The sequence below is a fragment of the Vicugna pacos genome, unplaced genomic scaffold, assembly GCF_048564905.1.
Source record: "Vicugna pacos unplaced genomic scaffold, VicPac4 scaffold_110, whole genome shotgun sequence".
Taxonomy (NCBI): Eukaryota; Metazoa; Chordata; class Mammalia; order Artiodactyla; family Camelidae; genus Vicugna; species Vicugna pacos.
The window spans coordinates 1,241,232-1,258,240 of NW_027328790.1; the positions used below are offsets into that span (position 1 = coordinate 1,241,232).

General features: G+C 40.2%; 1 protein-coding gene across 1 annotated transcript in view; it reads right to left on the bottom strand.

The window, feature by feature from the left end:
- LOC140694905 (trafficking protein particle complex subunit 9-like) overlaps positions 1-17,009 on the bottom strand; it is an 83,962-nt gene that overhangs the window by 54,791 nt on the left and 12,162 nt on the right. Inside the window, exons 3-8 of the mRNA XM_072957921.1 lie at positions 10,708-10,766; positions 10,358-10,510; positions 9,698-9,821; positions 5,068-5,127; positions 4,812-4,969; positions 4,413-4,533 (exon numbers count right to left, since the gene is read on the bottom strand). The gene's annotated coding sequence lies outside the window, so the exon portion shown is untranslated. The remainder of the gene's footprint in view (positions 1-4,412; positions 4,534-4,811; positions 4,970-5,067; positions 5,128-9,697; positions 9,822-10,357; positions 10,511-10,707; positions 10,767-17,009) is intronic.

The following is a 17,009-nucleotide window of genomic DNA, read 5'->3' on the forward strand; positions in this document are numbered from 1 at the left end:
ATAAATACTGAACTTATTTACAGATAAAGAAAATTGGAACCAAAAAAGTAGTTATTTCCCCAAGGTCACAAAGCTAATAACTGGTAAAGACAAGATTTGAACTCATCTGCCTGATTCTAAAAACTAAGGTGGAAATCCCATTCGACTGGGGAGGGTCCAGCAGCGGAGCCTATCACCCTATCTTTGTTCAGATCTAGCCTTAGACAGCCTGAGACAGCACCCCATTCCTATGGAACTCGAGGGCAAATGATAACAATAAGGATTTTATATCCAGTAGTTTGTTAGGTCTCATTTATATAAAGTGTCAGCAGGTCAGCAGAAAAACTCTGGAAAATATGAGTGGGTCCAGAGCTTTCTGCTGATTAGTAACTCAGTCTCTCAGGACATAGTGACCTTCCCATGAGAGGCCTCATGGACATAAACTAAAGGCAGCTGAGCAATGAAAACTAACAAGAACCTGGAACTCAAGCAAGAAGGTTCCCTGCCATCCCCCACCCAGTTGCCTCTTCACCCGCGTGGACACGATGGCAGGAGACCCAGATTCTTGTCTAAGTTACATCATCATGGATTCTCATCCATAATAATGTATGACTCTATGCCGCCTTATGTCCATTAAAACTCAAATATGATAACACCAATATCTCAGCAGAATATCTATGTCTCCACTTCCTGTCTTCTAATAGGAGAATATTTTTATGGACAAAAAGCAGAAATCCAATTTAAAAAACCATGCACGAAGCCAGGTGAAATTCTGCTTAAGAGACTGCTCTCACGCTGAGTAAATGAAAACTCAGAAAAAGTGGCCCTTCTCCCTCAGCAAATGGGAGGTAGCCTGATGTGTGTGTGTGTGTGTGTGCACGTGTGTGTGTGTGTAAATCAAATACAATGAATTCTGGGATGTGTACAGTTTTTTTAAGTCACTGTCATTTCATGGGAATGAGCCACCATTTAAATAATTTGAATCTAGTGTTCTGAGAGAGTCTCAGGCTCTTGGTGGAGGAGGTGAAAGGGGAGAGTGAAGGAGGAAAGAGGTACATGAAGCAAAGAACTAAGAATACTGCCAGGGAAAGGCAAGACGTTAGTTTTGTTCTTCCTTGCACCACATACAAATTAGGGCCTCGCTTTCTGCTGATGACTTATCGAGCACTGATTTGCAGGAGAAGAGGGGACAACTCATTGCTCACTGAGCTTGTGACTGAACGTGGCATCTTATAGACACAAATCATTTACCCTGATCAAACACTCTAGCAGCAGGCTGTAATTCTTCTGTTTTGAGAGACAACAAAGCAGGAGTTCAAACAGGATGCATAACTTGACAAAAGTCAGAGGTCCAGTAAACTAAAGAGGATTAATTCAAACTCAGATCTGAATGCAGAGTCTGATCTTCCCACTCCCAGGACTGGAAAATCCTTAACACAGGCTCCCCAGCTCCCCTGCATTGTTCCTGGCACCAAGCATTTGCCATGGCAATGGTCACCATTTCTCACAGACACAGCGCTCTGTGCAGCAAATGACCTTGATCAGACCTTGATCATCTACCTGCCACGCCCACCAGGCTTCACCATACAGGCAGGAAAGCTGGCTTTCAAGTGCATACAAAGCCATTCCTTGTCTAACCTGGGCTCTTCTGTGGTTTCTCCAGCCTAAAGGCAGCCATGAAACTGCTCACAGTTTGTACATGAGCCACACTACCTCTCTCCATCTGTCTCCCCACCTATACTACTTAGCTATGAACATTTTGAGAATCTTCGACACAAATTTTTAAAAACAAAAAAGAAAGGATTCTGGAACAACTACTTAATACTTACAATTTTAAATGACAAATTACAAAGTGAGTATTTACAAACCGAATCTTCCTTTCTAAATTTCAGTTTTAAGCGTTTAAAAATATAATAGCAAAAAATTTTCACTTACAAAATTGACAAAAACATAAACAATAATCTGGAATAAGTTAAAAAATAATGCCCATGTTCTAAATGGAGAAACTTCAGGGCTGTACTGAGGGGTAAAGTAAGAGGTGAGGATGTAGAGACATCAACAAATTGCATGGAGGAAAGCAGTTTTGTAAAGATGTAAGTTCTCATCAGAATAATTCAAAACTTACTGAAAACTCCCATGACAACTCCAATCTGATTTTTTTTAACTTGAACAAAATATTTTGGAATTCTTCAGGAATAATAAAATCATAATACTAGACAAGAAAATTTGGGATGGAAGAAAAGAATGAAAAAAATTCAGACTGCCAATTATTAAATAAATTTTTACAATATGTAAGTTATGGTGCTGGAGTAAGAAAGGCAGATTGACAGAAGGGAACCATGAGCTCAAAAAGAGACTCTAGTGTACACAAGTATTTTGTAAAGGTGGGATTTCAAATCAAAGAGAAAAGTATGACTTCAGTAATTGTCCTGAGACAATCAGACAATCACCTAGAAAGAATAAATACTATTCCTCTCATAAGGACCACAAGATAATTTACAGACAGTGATGTAAATATAAAAAAGTACTAATAACAGCAAATACAACACTTTGCTCTTATTAACTCAACTTACCCTTACATTAACAAGTACTATTATCATCTCCATCTTAGAGATTAAAAAAAACCTACAGAGGAGATTTATTCCAGTATAAGAAATTATTTTTAAGAATAATTTCAAAGATAAAACACATAAGGAATACATTTATTATCATAAGAATATTTTGAGACACTACCAAAATTAAAATCCTCCTAACAAAATGAAAGGAAAGAAATGACAAGAAAAAGCTCTGTGATACATGTTGTTGAAGACAAGAAGTTAATGTTCATAACATACAAAGAGCTGTCACAAACCAACAAGAAGCTCCCCCACTTAAATGTGTGCAAAGGATAAAAGGAATCATTCATTTTAAAAAAGTCAAATGGCTAATGAGTGAAAAATGCTCAATACCTCACTGGTCATCAAATGCAAACTAAAACAATGAAAAAGCACTTTTGCTCATCATATTGGCAAATATTTTTAAAAGATATTCTATCTAGTGTCCATCTGTGGGAGAAGAAACCATGAGCGACATTTTCAGAGGACGACATGTCAATGGATATGTAAACTCTGAAAAACGTACATACACAATGACTCAACACCACTTCTAGGAATCGTTTCCTTTAGGAAAAAACAAATTAGGTCCAAAAAGATGTACCCATCAGGGCATTTACACAGCACTGTTTACAATGGTGGGAAGAAAAACTGAAGTGAAATCATATCCAGCAATAGAGAATTGGTTACATAAGTAATTGTGCATCTTTTCATTCCCCTATGGAAGGAATTTCTAGAGTTACTTGAATGGAGTCTGTGATGAATGTAAATGTCACATCCAGGGACTAAATTTCCAGAAGCCTTAACTAAGGGAATACTCATAAAAGATCACAGGAATATCTGTACAAGAAGGATGCCAGTCAAATATCCTTTCTGACAGTGGAAAATGGAGAAAATTTAACTGTCCACCATCAAAACAATGATGCGGTAAATCACGACGAGCTGCGAGCAATGAGGGAGCCAGCGTTTCGCCGTGGTCCAGGGCCTTGTCCACAGCATTCTCTCACCAAAGGTGTGCGTGGGAAAGAGACCACACCCGCAAATCAGGAGACCCCTCCACTCTATCTGAAAGGACCGGGTGAGTCTGGAGTGGGAGGACGTCTATGATATACACCTGAGTGATTAAAGCGAGCTGCAGAAAAACATATAGTATGGTCTCATTTTTAAATAAAGCATATATACACACACGTATACATGGAATTCTCATATGTGTGTATATATGTATGTCATAGGCATAAAGGTCATGAAATATATATATCAAATTTTCAACAGTTTTTACTCTTCGGAAATAAGGGGAAGGGAGGTAGGGCCTTCCTGTACCACCACAGTTCTCTTTTCAGTATTTCAGTTAAGTATACTTGGAATTTAAAAGTTTATTTAAGTCCGAAGTAAAATTGACAATGCCTCCACAAGACAGAATGCTATACTGGTCATCAAAAATCATGCCAGAGGAGATAGAATATTGTAGAAAAACATATAAAAAGCCGAATGGAAAATGGAGGTGTCCACACAGTAAACAGTCACAGAGTGCTCTCTGGTTTTTTATGACAGAGGTGATCCACACTGATGAAAATATACGTTAACGTGTTAATTATTATCTTTGAATAGCGGGACAAGGATAGCCTTTTTTGCCCACTTTTTCAGAGTTATTATTTTAAATGCACATTCTTTTTCATCTGAAAAAAGCATTTTTGGGTGTGTAGTACTATGCGTTGGAGAATAATACAAGAATACTTAGAGAAACAAGTAACTAGGAGACAAAGCAGCAGCATCACACAATGTAGGACGGGCGATCCTGATTAACACCACGCAGTTACATAAGGACCCACAAAGTGAGAGCACCTGCTGTAACAGGGCGTGGCCCCCTTCTATTTGTCAGCAGTGTCTTCAGGGCTGAGGCAGTTCTGAGCACGGCCAGTGTCAGTGCTGGTGTCTTGATTGATGCTACTGGGGGTGAGGGCACCTGCAAGCCGAGAGGAAGAACAGAAATCATCCTCTGCCTTTTCTGTCTTGTTTCTTTGTTACTTTAAAAGAGAGCCATATATAAGATAAACCGTGTATCTCCCCAAATGAAATTTCAGTAATGAAACCGTTTTTAAAGACTTCACAGCTTATATTCTGCCTTTAACTGTCTTTTCAACAAAGATCATATTTATTAAATGTTAATTAACTCAGTTAATTAACTCCCTGTTGAAACATTCTAGTAAAGAACATGAAATGCAGTATGTAAAAGAACCACACCTGCAGTGACTAGCTCAGCTGTCTTGACGGCAGTGCAGTCAGCCCCCACCATCCCGTGGCCCTGAGCTCCTGATGCTGGTAAGAGATTACGCTGCCGCCTCAGATGGAGAGAAACGGTGAAAGCATTTCTTGAACCCTACAGCACTGACAAAACATAACTGACAAATCCCAGGCCCCTTTGAGGCTCTCATTTTCTGTTTCTGGCCAACCCCCATCAATGAGCAGAACCACCCAATCCCCGAGCCATGGGACTCACGTGGGAAGCAGTTTTGGAGAAATTTCCAGGTATAGAATGTAACCAACTATACATAGAACTCTGAAAAAGAAAAGATGCCATACTCTGATTTTGGAAGACACTCAAAATATTCTCCTAAGCCTTAGTAGCTGGAAAGGCTGGGCTTCTCCTAAGTCACTTATTTATTTCACAGCCAGTAAGCATCTCCCTCAAATCCTGCTTCCCTGTGTCTGCTGGGAGCTTGAAGCACACTGCTGCTGTCGATCTTATAAGTCACATGGCAGAGACATGTGTCTCACGCCTGCAATCCTCACACAGGCTCGCCTCCTAGCCTCACTGTCTGAACTGGGCCCCATTTTCTCACCTGTTTATTTGGTATCTGTTCTTCTGTAAGCTACCTGAAATGCGTTTTGGAACATGTCAGAAGAAGCAGTGGGTTGAGAAATGGACAGATTGAGAGGTGAGAGATGGGCAGACAGAGAGAGAGACTCCAAGAAAAGGGGAACAAATAAAATTTCCTATGCAAAACCCTCTTCTAATCAGGGAAGGAAACCACCACGGAAAAGTGTGAAGAGGCAGGTAGCTTAGGACTGTTTCCTGGATTCCATGAAAAGTAATACCAAGAGATGAGAGGGTAGAACTTTAAATAGTAAAAGAAAAAAAGCACGCATGCTTGAAAAATATATCTACAATATGTACTTTCTAAAGAATAGACTGAAATCAGCAGGGCCCAATAACACTACACTTGGGTATTTACAGAAGTGAGAATCCCATCTCCAAACCACAAGGCATCCCTTCAGAGCACTGACAGTCTACATGGGGCGGTCATAAAGCCATCACCGCAAAAGCTATGCTACCCTGCACTTACGAGGAATGAGCAGCTGTGCTCAGGCTGCCCATGCGCATCATTTACACCCCACAGCACCTCTACGGGGGGGACGCCTAGCGAGCCCCGTCTCTGCAGGACAGAAAACCAGTTCTGGAGAGGCTAAGCCGACTTACCAGTTCTCCATCTCACAGGACTGGTCTCTCCAGAGCAGGACACGAACTCGGACCCACGATTGTAACCATGGTACTACAGTGCTTTGTGTGCTGTTTGTGTGTATAATACATTTGTTTCTATCATGAAAGGTTATTTAATAAATGATCGGTTGTCTTGTCTATCTCATTAGCTCACAATCAATCTTTATACTGTTGAATTGTACTCTTTTCCCCTGAAGAAAGGAACGGAAACAGCGGGGGTCAGAAAGAGGTGGGGCTCCATTCTTTATCTGGGATCTCATCTCATCGAAGTCTCCAAACAGGGAAAAGGAGCAAATGTTCTCTTTATCTTTTAAAGAGAGGGCTCCAGTGATGGTGACTTATTCAATTACAAAATCAAGGCTGGGGAAAGGGCACATGCAGCAACTAGAGCAGTATCAGCTGTAGGAAGGTCAAAAGTGCTCACGGGAGGGCTCAGGGGGCAGCCTCATTTAATTTCAATCAATAAAACAATAACAAACTCTAAAAATACTGGCCTACAATGGATTAGCTCTTTCTTGACATCTAGCAAGTTTCCACAGCCCACATGTAACATTATCGGGAACCAGTGAAAGGAAGAGTCCACAGACAAGGAAAATCAATGCCACAGGCAGGCTGAAACCCAGGCTGGAGTTTAGGAAGAGAAAGGGCATAGTTAAGAACTGGGGAAAGGCTGGGGAAAAAAATCATCACAAGGACTCTCAAGCATCATCCAACAATCATATAATCATTCATTCAAGAGAGAGTTACTGAGGTCGTATTCTGTGCAAGATTGTACAGCGGGTGAAGCAAGAGCGCAGCGTCCATGGTGGCAGCAAGTTGCGGGGCTCAAATACACTTCTGATCCCGGTACCTTGCACACTTGTCCTCAATATAAGGGCAAAGATAATTAAAGTAAAATAATACTCTGTAAACTCAAAGCATTGTTGAAAAAAAAAGTTAAAGAAGACCTAAATACCAGGACAGACACTCCACACACATTCCCCTATCAAAAGAAAGTGCTCTTGGAATGGCAGTGCTCCCCAGAGCGATCCGTATATTCAACGTGGTCTCGATCACAATCCCAGCGGGCTCCTCTGCAGAAACTGACTATCTGCTGCTACAATTCATATGGGAATTCGAGGATCTCAGTAACCAATACGTACTTGAAAAAGAAAAATTTGAGAGGACTTATAATTCTCAATTTCAAACCTTACAACTGTATCTCCAGGTGAGATTAGAGGCCATTGTGAAGTTATTACTGTGTTAATCCTTATTTACTAAATTCTCTACAATGAATATTACTGTTACAATAAGAAAAATAAAAAGTAAGTTATCCTTTAAAACATGCACACCGATTCATTCATTGGGAAAAAATTATTCTATCAATTAAGAGATAAATATCTATTGAAAAAGGACAACTTAAAAACAAGAGTGCATTTGCATTTTTCATAAATTGAAAACTGAAAAGCACAAAGACGTCAAGTTTCTAGGGAGACCAATGCAACATATTAATAGTTATTTTCAGAAATTCTAATTTAACAATAAAAACTCTGGAAAGGGAAAATCGTGACTGAGAGCCAACTGCAAACACATGGAGAGCAAAGGCCTAGAAATCACAGTTCCTTTAACTCTGCTCCTAACACAATAGGAGAGGAAATTCCTCACTGAGGGGACAGTGGAATCCCATGCATAAGACAGGATACACAGTACAAACTGCACTAGAATTGGGGGTGATTTCCATAGAAGAATTCTAAAGTTACAAAATTGCTGAAAAACTTTTAAAACACTGACAGAAAGATTAAAACACACAGTCATATATATTATATAGAAACATATGTAGTCTGCTCCCATGTTGCATTTAAATACAAATATATTTGTTCATTTATGGGCACTTATGACTTTATCCCTGGTAGAATATTTCAACTAAAACAAATAATCAATATAACACTCCTTTTGTCAAATCTACTTGATAAGTTACTCTGCTATGTAAACATAATTTGTCTAAGATAGATCTAAAATTAGTGAAAAAGAGCTTTGTATGGCTTCTTGAACTATTCTCAAAATTCAAAGCTTAATTTTAAAACAGATCTGAACAGTAATTCTATATTACCTTTCCCGTCGTGAAATGAACAACACAGTCTGTTGTCAAAATTCTGTCCTTACAATGATTCACGAGCACCGTATCCTCACAAAACTGCTGGACAGCAAGGCACTATCCAGACACTGTGACCCAACAAATGAAACACAATGAAGACAGTGACCCTATTCTGGAGGGTTTATAGTCTGTGTCAACACCAGGGTTTTATCTGATTGGTTTGATTTGTTGGCAAAATAAAATCAATCAAGTACTTTCTTCTTTGAGCATTCTATAAGTCATGACTCTGCTGTTAGTGTCATGAGCAGGAAAGACTTAAGCATGACTTGATTAGATCAACTAGCAACAATCATCACTGGAGAGTGAGTAATAAAGAAGTTAACTGATAGCAATGCTTCTCCCTACATGAGACCTAAAATAAATCGACACTGATATCCGAAAAGAAAATGAGAATTTGAGGTCCCCAATAAGAAAAAAATCTAACAAGAAATCAAAAAAGTAAAGATTTTTTCATTAACGTTTCCTGGAAAGATTGGAGCATGGTGGTGTTGAGCTCAGATGCTAGGGAAAAACATGAGGGTCTGAATTCCCACAGCACTGGGTAGCTTTGACACTAATATGTCAGTCAAATTCTCTGCATCTCAGTCTCCGATGCATAGACTGGGGACAACAACCGCACCCATCTCCTAGAACGGTCCTAAGAATTAAGTTATTTTATATATACAAGTTTTAATAAAATACATCAGATATTAAATATTACCCCAAAAGCACAAGGAAAAATGAAAACAGAGATAAATTGGAGTTCATTAAACTTTAAAACTTTGCTTCAAAAGACACCATCCAGAAAGTGAAAAAACAACACTCAGGAGAAAATTTTTTCAAATCATTTATCTGATAAGGAATTTGTGTATCAAAAAAAAATTCCACAGCTCAACAATAAAAAGGCAACTCAATTAAAAAATGAAAAAAGAATCTGAAAAGATATTTTTCAAGGAAAATATACAAATGGCCAATAAGCACAATGAAACGGTGTTCAATAACATTAGCTCTAAAGGAAATCAAGTCAAAACAACTAGGAGAAACCGCTTCACATTCACTACAATAGGTTAAAATCAAAAAAAGATTAACAAGCACTAATGAGGACACAGAGGAAGCAGAGCCCGCAGCCATTGCTGGTGAGGATGTAACACAGCGTGACCACTTTGGAAAACATCCTGGCACGTCCTCAGAGAGTTGAACATTTGGCTTCTGAATGATCCAGCAATTCTGCTTCCTGGGCACACAAGTAAGAGAACTGAAAACAAATGTTAACATAAAAACTCCTACAGGAATATTCACCATTACTTTTCGCCATTAATTTTCAGAGCCAAAAAACAGAAACAACCCAAATGACTATCACGTGATGAATGGGTAAATAAAGGGGCCCAGCCATACAGTGAAATATTATTCAGCAATAGCAAAGCATAGAGTACTGACTCAGGCCACAACATGGACAAACATTGAAAACGTTACTCAGTGTGAAAGAAGTCAGTCAAAATAGACGGTTCCACTTACATGAAGTGACTCGATTTGCATGAAATGTTCAGCACAGGCAAATCCACAGAGACAGAAGAGTGGCTCCCTGGGGCTTGGGGAGGATGGGGAAGTTGATAATGTCTGCTTATGCGTACTGGGTTTCCTGTTGGGGGGAAGAAAATATTCTAAGATTGACTGGGATGCACATTTCTGGGCATAGAGTAAAATCCGCTGTACATTTTAATGGGTGATTTGTATTAAAACTGTTAAGAACAAAAGCACCTCGGATTAGTACCTTCCATAGTAAATGCAAATTGCTAACATTTATTACAGGAAGAAGAAACTGCCCTCAGCATGAAAGCAGGAGATCAGCAAATATTAGTTAACCGAAATTGGACAAGAGCATTTCACTTGAAACTGTTGCTGAGTGTACAAGAAATATTCAGACATGACAAGGAAAATCAGTTTGACATCACGAAGAAGCATTCTGCTTCAAATGCAAATCAAGGATTCGGCAAGCCCAGCTGCTACAAATGACCAGAGAAGAAACCTGGTTCTTAAAACAAGCACCAGAGCCAACAAGGAAATGGTGGTGAGGAAAGCAGGCGGCCTAAAATCTGGAACAGTGTGCTACAAATAATTTCTCCACTGAAAATTCAAAAATAAAATGAAAGTGATGTAATGCTGTGTTGAACTCACGTGAATGGGCTTCCTGCAGTGCTTGACAGTTCTGTAACCCCGAATGACTCAGGAGAATCAGCATGGCTCCTGGGAGTCCCCAAGTAACTGCCCATCAGCACGCTGACCACCATCACATCTGCCAGGGTTGAATTGCAGAGAAGAGAGCAACCTCTGAAAGGCACAGGGAATGTTGACAAGGGAATAAAAGGCTGCGGTCAATCCTGGGACAGAGGCCCTGTGAGCAGAGGCCAGAAGGCTGCAGGTGAACTGGAGTGGCCCTGGGGCAGGAAGGGACCACAGGGGAGCATATCTCAATTATCTCCTCTCTCTCCCTCGGGTAGGAGGGATAAAGCCTGCATCCTTCTCACCTGGAACTGTGGGTTCTGGCTGGCGGAAGTCTTACCGACACGGAATGAATTTCTCAAGACTGCGGAAAAAGGAAAGAAAGCGAGAGGGATTAGGGAGCCAAATCCACGAGTCTCTCAAATGCTCCCATATTTATTGTGTATAATCAAAGTAAAAAGTCAATAACAGTTGTGAGATAGTAGGCAGGAACTTGGGGAAAGAAGGGATGAGACAGAGATTGTAGACTCCACCATGAGTACTAAGGCTTAGTTTACCTTTAGGGAAGTCATGGGCTGAGGGGAACAAGATACATTTTTTAGACATGTTCATTACAAAGCAGACCACCAGACCAGCCTGGTCCCTGTTTTGGGGATAATAGACTATCTAACACCACGCAGGCCTGGCGTTTATAGCTGAGGGCCTGGGTCATTGCTCTGCAATAAGCAGTGTGCTATCTATAACCTCAAATATGCAAGCAAGGCATTGTCTCTGCTTTTTATGGCAAGGAGACAGGAGTGAGGATGCACAGGTGTTTGCTTTAAAGCAGTTAATAAGCACATTTTTTTTCTTAAAGTTGACAGGCGGCTGTGATGTGTTACAACTTGTTAACTCAATCATGGGCTCCCACATGGAACCATTATGGAGGACATCCTAGGATGAAAAATCCTGGCTCTGGATCTTTTCCTGCCAGCTTCGGCCACTCCAGCAGGGTCTAGACACATCCCTGAATAACGATCCCACAGAACCACCTAAACTCTTAACTCCTGGTGCTTGAAACTTAATTTTAGCTCTACACAACTTAATGTAGAAAAGTTTCAGAAATAAAAGATATTATATTCTTTTTATATCTCATCATAAGACTGCTTTTTCTGATTGCTCTAAGCTGCTTCTACATGGTAAAGCACCTAATTCTGCAGGTGAATTCAGTACTTTCCTTTGGGCATAACTAGACAGTCTGGGCTGTCTGACTTCTATTAGTCAAATACCAATACACTTAATTGATTTCTTTGTTCATCAATTTCAGCCTGGAGGTGAGGGTCTATCACTATTTTCCTCAGCCCACCCTCTACTCTTTTCTCATCAGCATCTCAGGCCTCCTGAAAACAAAACAAAGCATTTGTTTCCCTTCATCTACACTTTCCACAAAGGCAACAGGAATCATCATGCCTAGAGAATGAATTCAACACAAATGTTAAAACAAAAATCTATAAACCTGAAGCAACTCCATCTCCGACTCATGATACACAATGACATGAGAGTAAGTGTGTCAGGTACAAAGCATGCGTGAGCCTGACCACCTCATTTCTATTCTTCAAAGGAAGGAAGGTTTTCGTATTTTTTATTATCATTCTTTGTCATTGTTTCTGATTAAGCCAAAAAATTTTTTATGAAATAATTAAGCACTGCAATAACAGATTTTCGCTGTATCAATTACAGAAGGAATTCAGAGGGGATAGGAAAACCCACCTCTGTAAAAAATGCAAAATTCCTTCCCCTGTTAAGAACACGAATACAAAATGCAACAGAATTCAAATTCTTGTGGAGAGGACAAAAGCCACAGAATCAAAGCAAAGTCATTATTATGACTCAATCCAAAATTCACTGGACAAACATGCTCAATGCATTCAAATAATTTTTAAGGCACACTGCAAACCATTCACTTAATTATCTACAGGCTAGAGGAAGAATTTCCCTCTATAACAGACAACATAAATCAATAGGTTGCCCCACCAAACAAGGAACAAACATCAGGTTTTTTGCAGTTCTGATAAATCAGCAAGTTTTAAAGATCAAAATCCAGAAATTTTAAACATTCATTCACACCAGAATGAATCAAGCACTTAAAAAAAATAAATAACCCAAAGAAACTAAACACATTGATCACGTACCTGGATCAATGAGAAATTCTTGTACAGCTGGAAAAAAAGAACAGTCTATAGACTTATACTTGAAAAATAAAACTACTTTTAAAGATAACTGCTAAAACACATTTCATCATTCATGTTGCCTTGAAAAATCTGAGGCACTTGTCTCTGATCAGAAAAGCAATTCTGAGTATTAGTATGTTACAATTCAGTGCCAGTTTGCTTTAGAAGAAAAAAGAAAAGCTGCTGTTTCTCATCTTGCACAAAGTTTAAAGAACCTCCCTGCCTCTATCTCCTCCCATTTTCTAAGCTCATGCTCCCCAACCCTTCTGAAACAATTATGAGAACCTCTTATTCCCACCAATATGCCAAATCACAAAAGAGTATCAATTTATTTGTGTAAATATATACCTACACCTTGAACTGGAGGAGAAAGATTTCAGAAGGCTATATGGAACTTATTGCTACATTCCTGAAATCACACACATACACGTTCACAGAGACACAGACATATACAAACTGAATTACTGGGCACTTCACAAGCTAAGGGCTTACAACTTCTAGAAGATAACTTTGTAGTTAGTTTAAAATACAAAACGGTCAGCTTTTGAAAGCCTTGAACATTGCAAAATCATCCAAATATCAATGAGATCCAATTAGCCTTCTCTGTAGAATGTAATTCCCCATGATGGCAAAGCAGACCCTAAGAAGTAGTGGATCCAAGACTCGTGTTTTTCACTAGCTATGATCGTTTTAAAACATGTAAACAGATTTAGAAAGGTATGTCCCTATGACATTTATTCTTATTGAGATGGCATATGTATTCAATTGTCTATGCAGAAAATAGGACCCATGATGGTGTTTAAGAAATATTTTGTGTATTGAAATATTTATTTTTAAGTGCAGACAAGGAGGGTGGGTATTACTCCATTGTAGAGCACCTGTTGTGCACGCACATGTTCCTGGCTTCAATCCCCAGTACCTTCATGAAAATAAATAAATACAAGTGCTTACTTAAAAATAAGAATAAATTTATATAAAAAAATAAATGCAGACTAAAAACCACTGCAATCTAGGAGCCACAATTATAATAAAAAACAAGTGTTTCTATCAAATATTGACTATACGCCAATCACAGAGACAACCACAAATCACACCTGACAACCATCACGTGTGATTCTCAGCAATCCTACTAAGTAGACACGGATGAGAAACCCGGCTCTGCGGATGAGGAGACGGAGCTCGGAGGAGCCGGGGACACTGACCGTCCTGCTCCCCGTGACACCGCGTCAGCCCAGGGCAAGCGCTGACAGAGCTGCACTGAGGGGACACCCAGCTGCATGGAACCATGGGGGATTGGGGAGTCCTAGAAAATACTCAAAAGTGTTCAATGAAAAACCATCTCAAATATATTACTCTGTGCCCCATCCTCTAAACACAGAACATGTCTGGGACCTTTTTGATGCCTCCGTGTCCTTTCTGCCATCATCAGTTACGTGCCCTCTCAGCGCGACCAGTCATGAACTGGACCCCATACGAAGTGCACTCAGATGGAAGAGCTTTAAAAGCTGTTTTATGAAGTTTGTAAGACTCTGTCTATTCCTCACACAGGCGGTCATCCAGCACTACTCACCGGTGCGGATGTACCACCTGAAATCACACCTTTCTGCTTTTTAAAATCCCTTCATGTAATACAGACTTTTAAACAGCAAAGAAGCAGCTCAACCACAGACAGTGGACAGCTTTTCACCAAATGGACTCGAACAGCACATCTGACAACCTGGAAGCCCTTGTCTTCTATTAAACCCACTTCCAGGTACTTCATCATTTTCGGATTGGTGGACTCGGCCTCTGAATGGCCTACTCAGAGAGATCCCATCCTCACATCCGGGGGTGGGAGAGGACCCTGCTGCTGGGAGAAATCAGTGAGGAAGGTGGACATCCTCCAGCCATTTCTGCACGGGTAGAAATGCCACATGCTCAGAAATTATACCGTCAGCACCCCTGGGCTCCCATGGACTGGTTTCACATTAAGCAAACTTATGACACACTGATGCAAGAAAACCAGAAATTTAATTTATTAATGTAACAGGAGATGTGAAACTACAAACCAGATTGAAATATCAGAGTTCAACCATGAGTACAGATTCTCCTCCACGGCCCAATCTCGGGCAGGCAGTCACATGGCAAGCATGGACAGAAGCAGAGCAGGAAGGGTTTCTAGATTAACTCAATGGACTAAATTTCTGTTATAAGAACAGATCTACTGCCTGGAAAACAATTAATGCCAATCACGGGGCACACTCCATGGACAGTGGCTGAGACACGACTGTGAGCACCTGTATAACTCCACTTTCCCTGTCCTTTCTGGTCTAACTGATGCAGAGGTACAGAGATCCAGGGATGCAGATACCTGTAAACACCCAAAGCCCATCCCTGGGAGCCTGGAAACCAGATAGCCAGGATTTAAATCCCAGCTCTGCCACTTACTAGCTCTGTTACCTTGGCCAAATTACTTACCCTCTGTGTGCCTCAATTTCCACACTGTAAACCTGGGATAACAATCAAATCTTTCCTACTCACTTGTTGTGAAAATTGGAGGATTCATTTCTGTAAAACTCTCAGAAAAGAATGTAGCACATTTTTGGTGCCCAACAAATTTCAATTTAATAAGAAAGTGATTTACAAGTCTCCCATCTAATCATCTTCTGTGTTTCATGACTATTCTGAGTCCCAAAGGAAATCCTTATTTCCCCTCTTATAAACTCTTGAGGAGCACCCTTCTGTTTCAAGCCACCACCTGTTTAAACTGAGGGGGGATTCCCTCCTCCCCACTCCTCTGGTCCATGGGAGACTGCTTCTCCCTTCACACTCCTGACCACTGGCCCACGGCTAGCCCTCCTCACACTAACAGATTGAGGTGTGAGTCCGGGGAGACAAGCAGGGCATATGAGAGCTTTCCTTCCCCTCCAGTGTTGGCCACCCTTAGGAAGCAGCCGGGATGCTCAGTTCCATGGCAAGACAGTCCTGTGCATTATGGGTCAGAATCTCTCAAGGGAATGCTCGCTGTGGACCAGAGTTACCTGGGACTGCGTAAGTCTCTAATTCTGGGACATAGTGTCATGACACTCACTCTCCCACAGCCCTGAATTTCATGGAGAACGTGGCTTCATCAGTAATAAAGGAGACATTTATCGCCTGCCTGTTCTTCTTTGTCATCTCTCAGTTGGCTGCTGGACACAACATGTGTATAAGTATTGGGTCCCCTTAAGCCCCAACATATATGAAGTAACAAAAATTCTGTGGCTTAACATTGGTTCAGGGCGACTGTGTAACTGTCCTGACTCTGCTGATGCTAAATTATGTGTATAGGAACTATGGAACCTCCTCAAATATCTTTCATCATAAAACCAGCTTTTCTTATTTTCCTGTTTCTCAGTAATTGCCAAAGACTATCAAATGATGGCTTCACACCAAATAGCAGTTAAGATTATGAGCCCTCTTGTCATACACACTGTGCTAAACACTTTACATAATTTCTAATTCTCACAATTCTACAAAGCAGAAATGAGTGTCCCCATCTCACAGACGAGGGAAAAACTCAGAACGAACTGACTCAGGATCACGTAGCTCAGTGGCAGCACGTGCACACAAACCCAAGTCAAAACACCACACCCCTTTGTATATGTACCAAATCTCCTACCACCCATTGACACACAGCGGTGGGGATAATACTTAGGGAACTCAGTACACTTTTCAGCTTTAAGGTGCTCCAGAGGCCGCTTCTAGCTCTTTTATAAAATCCCGGCTCACTGGTTTCTAACACTGCAAGAAAAGTCCGATGTTGCAACTGTTTGCACAGGAAGTCTGAAATGTTCACAGCGAGATGATAGAATAAAACTAAGACATAAGCAGAATAATAGTTCCAGGTAGTCAGACATAATGGACATTGTGCTACCCTGAAGCATTAAGCAAAGGAATCAAAAAAAAAAAAAAAAACGTTTAAGACTTCCTTTACAAACAGGAAAGTTAAGACTGTAAGAAGGTGCAACAGCGCCACCTATGGCTTAAAAGGCCTTCCTGGTTGCCTGGAAAGGTGCAACACAAAAATTGCCTGTGGATCAGAAACAAGAATCAGATAACTAAAAGCTTATGTAGTACATACTGCTCTCCTAGTCTTCATGTCTTGCACTGTAGCAAAAACCAACAGACCTGTACTAGGCCTATATTCATAAAAGTCATGTCTGTATTTTTCCAACAGGAGGTAATCTAAGTATCTTGCAAAATACTTCTCAAAGAGCCAGGAAATCATAGAAGTGTATTGAAATACAAAAACATTTATTTACATATTAAAACAGCATGAGCTTTTTTCTATTAAAAAAGCTGACATGTCAAATCAATGTTTTGATATTTTAAAACCTATTAAGAGTGCAGAAAAATAAATCAAAATTTTCTTTAAT